The 7,768-nt window shown below is 32.2% G+C and overlaps 1 non-coding gene across 1 annotated transcript; it reads left to right on the forward strand.

Annotated features, from left to right (window-relative positions):
* Nucleotides 1-392: 392 nt before the first annotated feature.
* Nucleotides 393-499, forward strand: LOC120264189. Its single transcript, XR_005537359.1, has one exon. It is a non-coding gene; the product is annotated as a small nucleolar RNA R71 (small nucleolar RNA).
* Nucleotides 500-7,768: the final 7,269 nt, after the last annotated feature.

The raw sequence follows: 7,768 nt of genomic DNA on the forward strand, positions 1-7,768 counted from the left end.
GTGTTTAGGTTTTGTGGCCTTGCGGGTTCACTGGGCCCCACCCCGTGGGTCTGCGGCCATTTGTCAACGCACCAGGTTCGGGGCGTGACACCCCACAACCAGCACAACTTGTGATTGCGGCTACCTTTGGTGAAGTCAATGTATCCAATTTCTTGCTTAATGCCTCTACTTGGGCTGGCAAGGATGTAATCGCATCAATTTCATGGAGTCCGTCCACTTTCTTCCTTTCTTTTGCATTCCATTGGTAGCTATTCAAACCCATTTCTTTAATCAATTACCGGGCTTCTTCGGGAGTCTTGTTCCCCATTGTATCTCCTGCGGCGACATCTAGAAGTTGTTTGTTGCTTAAGATCAACCCGTTATAAAATGTATTAATGATCATCCACTCGGGGAACCCATGTTGTGGGCACTTCCGCAAAAGGTCCTTGAATCTTTCCCAAGTCTCAAACAAAGTTTCAAGCTCCATCTGAATAAATGATGATATCTCATTACTAAGCTTTGCCAATTTTCCCGGAGGGAAGTACCTTGCAAGGAAAGCTTCGACTATTTTCGTTCCATGTTGTGATGGGAAGCTCTTGGCAATGAATGAAGCCATTGTTTGGCCCTTCTTTTCAAAAAGAATGGGAAAGCCCTCAAGCGAATTTCATCATCAGAAACCCCATTGATCTTCAACATGTCACACACTTCAATTAAGTTCTCAATATGATTGTTTGGGTCTTCATCAGCTAACCCATTAAATTGTCCGGACTGGAACCATCTGATGAACCATTTGAATAAAGGCCGGCATCAACTCACAATTCTGGGCTGCTACCGGTTGCCTCATAATGCTCGATTGTGTCCCATAAATAGTAGGTCTAACAAAATCAGACAGAGTTCTTCGTTGTCCCTCATGTTCAGCCATGTTTTCAGATCTTTCACCCTCTATTTCAGCTAAATGGTTCTGTTCTTGCATAGATTCTTTACCCCTTGTACAAAGTGTTCATTCAAGTTCAGGATATCCTTCAACCAATGTCCAAGGGTTCCCTCAGGTCATAACCTGGAGTTGCTACAAAAGAAAGAAAAACAAATTAGAACGATGATAGCATAAGTAAGTGTAGAATAGAATAAACGATGAATAGCTAAATAGCAAAGTGCAAAGTGTTTCCAAAATGCCTATTCAAGTAAAAGCACATTTGACGGGAATCTTGCTAGCTTGCACAATTCGGAACACATGAGTGTGACTGCCTTTGTGCCCCTCCAGTTTACATATTCCATTAAGCATAATGGAGGTTGGCACACACTCATATGTCTTCGAGCACAACTTGCATCTTCTCTTGTGTACACTTCAAGATTCCATAAACATAATGCATTTGCAATCTACTTTGGCTCCTTTCTTCTCTATTTGGCTCCACAACCCTATATGCAGAGAAGAACACAAAAACACACGTATTAGTGATAAAACCTGATGTAAGTAATTATCATTATAAGAAAAGAATACTTCATATTCTTAGTACACAAGCACTTATCATAAATGCAAATAATCGAAAGAAATAGATTAATGTACACACAGTGGGCAAAAAGAGTTTTGCTAGGATAAGAAAACAAATGGTAAGTATAAGTATGTTTGTTTTCCGTATTTTAAATTTGATATTCTAGGAATGTTTTGATTATCTTGACTACAGTTATTATGATTAGTATTGTTTTGATTACCTTGACTATACCTATTATGATTAGTATCATCAATGAATTTAACTTTGTGGTCTTTTAAAAATATTTGTAATTGTATTGTCTTTTTTGTTGGTATGACATTTGTTATGTGTGGTGCTACATTTGATTCTTTTTGGATCATATAGAAGTCCTTGATAATGAAAATTATGTTTTTATTTTAAATTGATATTCTAAAGATGTTTTGGTTAACTTGATTACACTTATTATGATTAATATTGTTTTGGTTACCTTGACTATACCTATTATGATTAGTATCATTGAAGAAAACAAATGGTAAATGTACATATGTTTTTTTTTTTTTGTATTTTAAATTTGATATTCTAGGAATGTTTTGATTAGCTTGACTACACTTATTATGATTAGTATTGGTTTGGTTACCTTGATTATACCTATTGTGATTAGTATCATCAATGAATTTAACTGTGGCTTTTTGAAAATATTTGTAATTTGTATTGTCTTTTTTGTTGGTATGATAACTGTTATGTGTGGTGCTACATTTGATTCTTTTTGGATCATATACAAGTCCTTGCTAATGAAAATTATGTTTTGATTTTAAATTGATATTTTAAGAATGTTTTGGTTAACTTGATTACATTTATTAAGATTAGTATTATTTTTGTTACCTTGACTATACCTATTATGATTACTATCATCGCTAAATTTAATTTTGTATTCTTTTGAAATTATTTCTATTTGTATTGTCTTTTTTGTTGTTATGATAATTGCTATATGTGGTGCTACATTTGATTCTTTTTGGATCACATACAAGTCCTTGCTAATGAAAGTTATGTTTATGTTTATGTTTTTGTTTTTTTTTTTGTGGAATTAAAACTGCAAGTTGCAAATGAAAACAATGAGGTACCAACTAATGCTGCTCTTTTTATTGAAACTCAAAAAAGACAACCGAACAAGACCTACAAGGAATCCTTTGATGATACTAGCGACAAGATTGTAAGGATTTCCTTTTATTTATATGCTTTTATAATATGATTTTTGGAATGTGATATTTTGTCTTATACATGATCAATATAACGTCAAAAATAAATTTTTACTAAATTTTTTATTCTATTATAGTTTCAAATCCAAGCTGTCTAGTTACAACATAGTAAGGAGAACCAATCTGTTGAAGCATTTTCTGTGGTGATGGGAGGGACACGACCTGGTCGTGCTATGTTATATGGGAGGAGTGTTACACCAACAGATTTGAAAGCAAAAAGAGTTAGTGGTGAATCTTCTGTAAAAAGTTTCTCAAAATTTTATTGAAGGCATGATGGAATATATGAGAGAAGAAGTGCGAAAAAAATGGAAGAGCAACTCGCATCTTACAAATCATCTTTGCAATCATTTGTGGAAAACAATTTCTTTCTATGATGTCATAGCTCCAAGGCTTGGTTCCAGGAATGGATATCAACTAAGTTCTTGGATTTAATTTGAATTTTGGTTCCTCAGGTGATGCTAATAGTACACTAACTCAAGCAATGTGTGCACGTAATATATCCTCTGGAAGTAGCCATGAACCTCAGGTATTATTTTATAATAATTATCATTTTAGTTGATGTCATTATGCTCGAATATAGTTATAGTATCATTTTCTTGTAACAAATTTTATTATTATGTTAAGTAATATAAATTACATGTGTCGTAGAAATTTCTTCTTATTATTTTTACTAACTAATTTGTTATAATTACAGGGACAATGATGTTATACTTTCAATTGGTTTCATCCCAAAACATTGACGATAACTTGTTTTGTATTAACTAGTTCTCTCCTTAAATTCTTATGTTATTCAATATTTTTGTCAATTTTAATGTGATGTTGTTGACTCTAAGTGTTTATTACATTTTAGAATGATGTTTGATAATGTTATAATTTTATTGAATTGAATTAGTAAAATTATTATTTGTAAAATGATATAGGATTATAAAACCACTACAATGGATTTTATTAACTGTTGTAGTAGACATTCTAAACCGCTGCAATAGATTTGATGAAATCATTGCAATAGTTTTTACACAACCGTTGTTATAGCTATTCCCAAACCTCTGCAAAATATATTACGAAACTGTTGCAAAATGTATTATTAAACTGCTATAATAGATATTACAGAACTGGTGCAATAGATATTACAAAACCATTGCAATAGGCATTAAAAAACCACTACACTAGATATTGTGAAACCGCTGCATTATATAAAATAATCATTGCAAAATAAACTATTGTAATACATGAAGCAACAACTGCATAATTAAAAACCACTACAAAGCCAATGTCAATTAGAATTGTTTAAGCAACTGTGTAAAACCACTACAATAGGATGTATAGAACCGTTGCAATAATCTATTGCAATGGGAGCAGATGCAGTGGTTTATGACTGGTGCATAAGTGCAGTTATGCAGTAGTGATGAACCAAATGAGTAGGGCAAAATAATAATAATAATAATAATAATAATAATAATAATAATAATAATAATAATAATAAAGGTTCATTAACTAATTTGCTCAAAATTGATCGCAGATGCAACGCTTATTTGTAATCCCAATCGCAAACTAAAGCTAAGAAATAATATATTGTGATTTCACCAGCTTCTAAACGAAGTTTTATACTAGAATATCAATATAGTACTACTTAGCTCATTGTTGGAGTGGGCTAATCTCTCTTCCATGCATATACAAGTTACATCAAATTCACTTGAATATTTTCTAGAAATTCCCTTGTTTTTATTAAGCCCCAAGAACCTAAGTTGATGGTTTAAAAGTGTGTGTATATGATGAACTGGTTTTTAAATTTAAAAAATAATTAAAAAATTAGAACCTCTATAGTCTAAAACTAGTAATTAAATACTTACTAGATAGATTTCATGGTTTTCATTGCTATAGAAGCTTCTTCGTTGTGCCACAACATGATAAATCTTTTAACAATCTCTTCATTTTCCATCAAGATAGTTTGACACTTGCAATTCGAGGTATCAAGAAATTTTAAAAACTTCGTAAAGTAAGACAACAAATGTCAGCCTTTTACTATCATCATTTAATAAGGATGAACTTCTGTATCAAATGATCCAATTTTTGTTCGGCCTAACATTATTTCACTAAATCCTGTATATAGAACTTCATGCTAGTAAATCACCACAAAAAGTATCCTATCAAGGCATACATGCTCTAGCCATTTACGAATTTATATCATATATTTAACATTTAAAATGAAGAATTCAATAAATCATTTTCATTTCGAAGCAAAAATTGATGAAGTAATGGATACCAAATAATAAACAAAGGAATAAAATGTTAGGCCTCAAGAGATAAAAGATTCAATATAAAAAGTTGACAAGAGATGCAACTAGCAAATAAAGGCAGCACACTTTCCTTAATATGAAATCTTGATAAGCAAACATGTGTACTATCAACTTGAATAATTTCACTAGAGTGCTTATAAATAGTTGAATAACATCTTGAACAAATACCACTAATTAGGTTCCAGCTGAAACAAGAATATAAAATGGAAAGAGAATTACTTCCTTAAGGAATGAAGTTACTTAATATAACTTGATTAATTTTTAGCTATTGTCTAATAAAATCCATATGATGCTATTTAAGGATAATAAGAAAGTAACATCAAATTATAGCTTGCATACCCTTCATAGATAAGTTTTTTACATAATTCAAAATGAACACTTTATTCTAATGTTCAATGATAATTGGCAGTCTCATAGTAAAATGCATGCATAGCATTTTATTTTATGGATAAACTAGCAAAATATTTAGCCATTACCTAACTTATATGCCAGAGGATCATTTGCAACTGCTGGAGATGGAAGTACACAGTAATAGGAATTAAAGGCCTTTATTTTCCCTTTCTAACATGTGCTTGATCCATCAACCTCATTATCATCATGTGGGCTGAATATATGGAATAAAATTAGTCTTTATAGGTTTTTTCTTTTTTTGAATAAAGGAGCTTGAAAGCTATTTTATTAAAAGCAAGAACAAACCAAACTACAAAAAATACTCAAACAAAGAAGCTAAAAAACAAGAGATTACAACTAAAACTCCAAGCCATAACTTTTAAAGCATTTCATGACCCAACAGGGTAGATCACAGCCTTGATAGAATATTGCCAAACTGTGTAAATTTACACCATGAAGAGCTAATTTGAAGGCAGGAGAAACCCAGTTCTTTGGGATAATATGGATAAGAGGATTGCCCGCCAAAATTAGAACTTCATTTATAGTTGGAATCCAGGAATTCAATCTGTTACAAACAGTGAAATACATAAGAGGTACAGATCTACAGGTGCCAAGATTATTGATGAAAAGGATGGGCTGACATGAAGGCATCATTCACTACACTTTGAAGAGCAAAGTTAAGGGCAAGCATATCAACTTCTGCTACGATCTGGGCCTGGACAGAATAGGAACCTGCAAAAGAAATTATATAATTATAATTAGAGCAAAAGAACCTTGCACCACCTTAGTTGTGTTATTCCAAGAGATGGAGATGAAGAGGAAAGGTCCATTTGCAAAGAAGAAATTGTTAAGGAGAAGCCTCTCGCCAAGTTACTCAACAGGAACATGAGAAAATTCCAAAACATGTGTCAAGGCTCTACAAACTAAAACTTTACAATTCACACTGATATTCCTGAAAAATTTATCACAGTGATTCTTCCAGATAAACCAAGCTGTTGCAACAATAACAGGTTTAACATACATTGAATAATTACCATTAGTGTGACAGACTCCGATTCAAAAACCCTCTTGAAAATTAATCAATACTCCAACCTTATGACTGATTGATTGAGATTAACGTTAAATCCCAGAGGGAGCATTGCTCGGGTACCTCACTTTCATTGATTGAGATTTCCCTCATTTTTTACTCTTTCTTGTTTGCTTGTGACATTCATATTCTCGTGATTAAGTTTAGTTCATCATATTCTTGATTCCGACTAGCTAACTTAGAAGTAGCCATTACTAACATTTCCATTCTTTATGGATTCGACTACCCTACTCAGTGGGTACACTTTATTACTTGAGCGACCGTGCACTTGCGGACACTTGCAATGGATGTGTCATATGGTAAAAAGACTACTCACTACAATATTTCACTCTTGGAGTTTGATATGTTATATAGGTGGTTCATTAGCCAAATTCCTATGTTAATTTCAATTTTTTGATATATGCACCATAGAATTCACTTCTAATGACTACCATGGTGCTGTAGCATGGCTCAAAAATCATATAGGCTATAATTTTATGAATATGGTGAAGAGCATGGGCTAATCAAATGTGCATTTTTGGTAGAATTATAGCCATGCCTTTGTTTCCCTAACTCTCTCCAAGATCTTATTTCAAAGTATTCTGATTGAGGCTTCCAAAATCCTAAATTGTGAAAGTCAAAATAGCACCGATGTTTGAATGCCCTAATGTGAAGTTTGGGTTCATCACTCTAAAAGTTATCTTTCCGTTATCAATCCCATTATCCACAAAGCTCAAAAATTCTAGAGTAACATGTATAGGTAGGTGGCCAAAACTACATGAATCTTATCCAACCTATATCGGTGGAAAAACTCATAAACTTGAGCATCTAGCCATTTGGAAGCTGAACGGTTGAGTCGTTGAATTCATCAAGATAGGCGATTGCCCTTGGTGGCTTGTTGTCCTTTAGATAAGATGACAATCATTTTTATAGATGATTTAAAAGTCCTAGATGGAATCAAATATATTAGAAGTATTTGTTAAATTTAAATCTTTTATAGAATTCTAATTAGATAATCATTGCCAAATTAAAATTTGTATGAATTTGAACCTTTTTTTAGATATCATCTATTAAGGTAATCTTTATTGAATTAAAATCTAAATGAGTTTCAATATTTCTTAGATATAACATATACGTATAATCTTTGTTAGGGAATTTAAATCAAAAATTTATTTTGAGTTCTAGTGGAAATCAAGCATAACATAATTGATTGGGGAATAACTTACTTGTTCAAAATCTAAATTATGTGATTCTTAATGCGTTGGAAAGGTAAAATCAATATCTTCAAATAACTATTGCTAGCTTTTCATA

Source organism: Dioscorea cayenensis, chromosome 6, assembly GCF_009730915.1.
Source record: "Dioscorea cayenensis subsp. rotundata cultivar TDr96_F1 chromosome 6, TDr96_F1_v2_PseudoChromosome.rev07_lg8_w22 25.fasta, whole genome shotgun sequence".
NCBI lineage: Eukaryota > Viridiplantae > Streptophyta > Magnoliopsida > Dioscoreales > Dioscoreaceae > Dioscorea > Dioscorea cayenensis.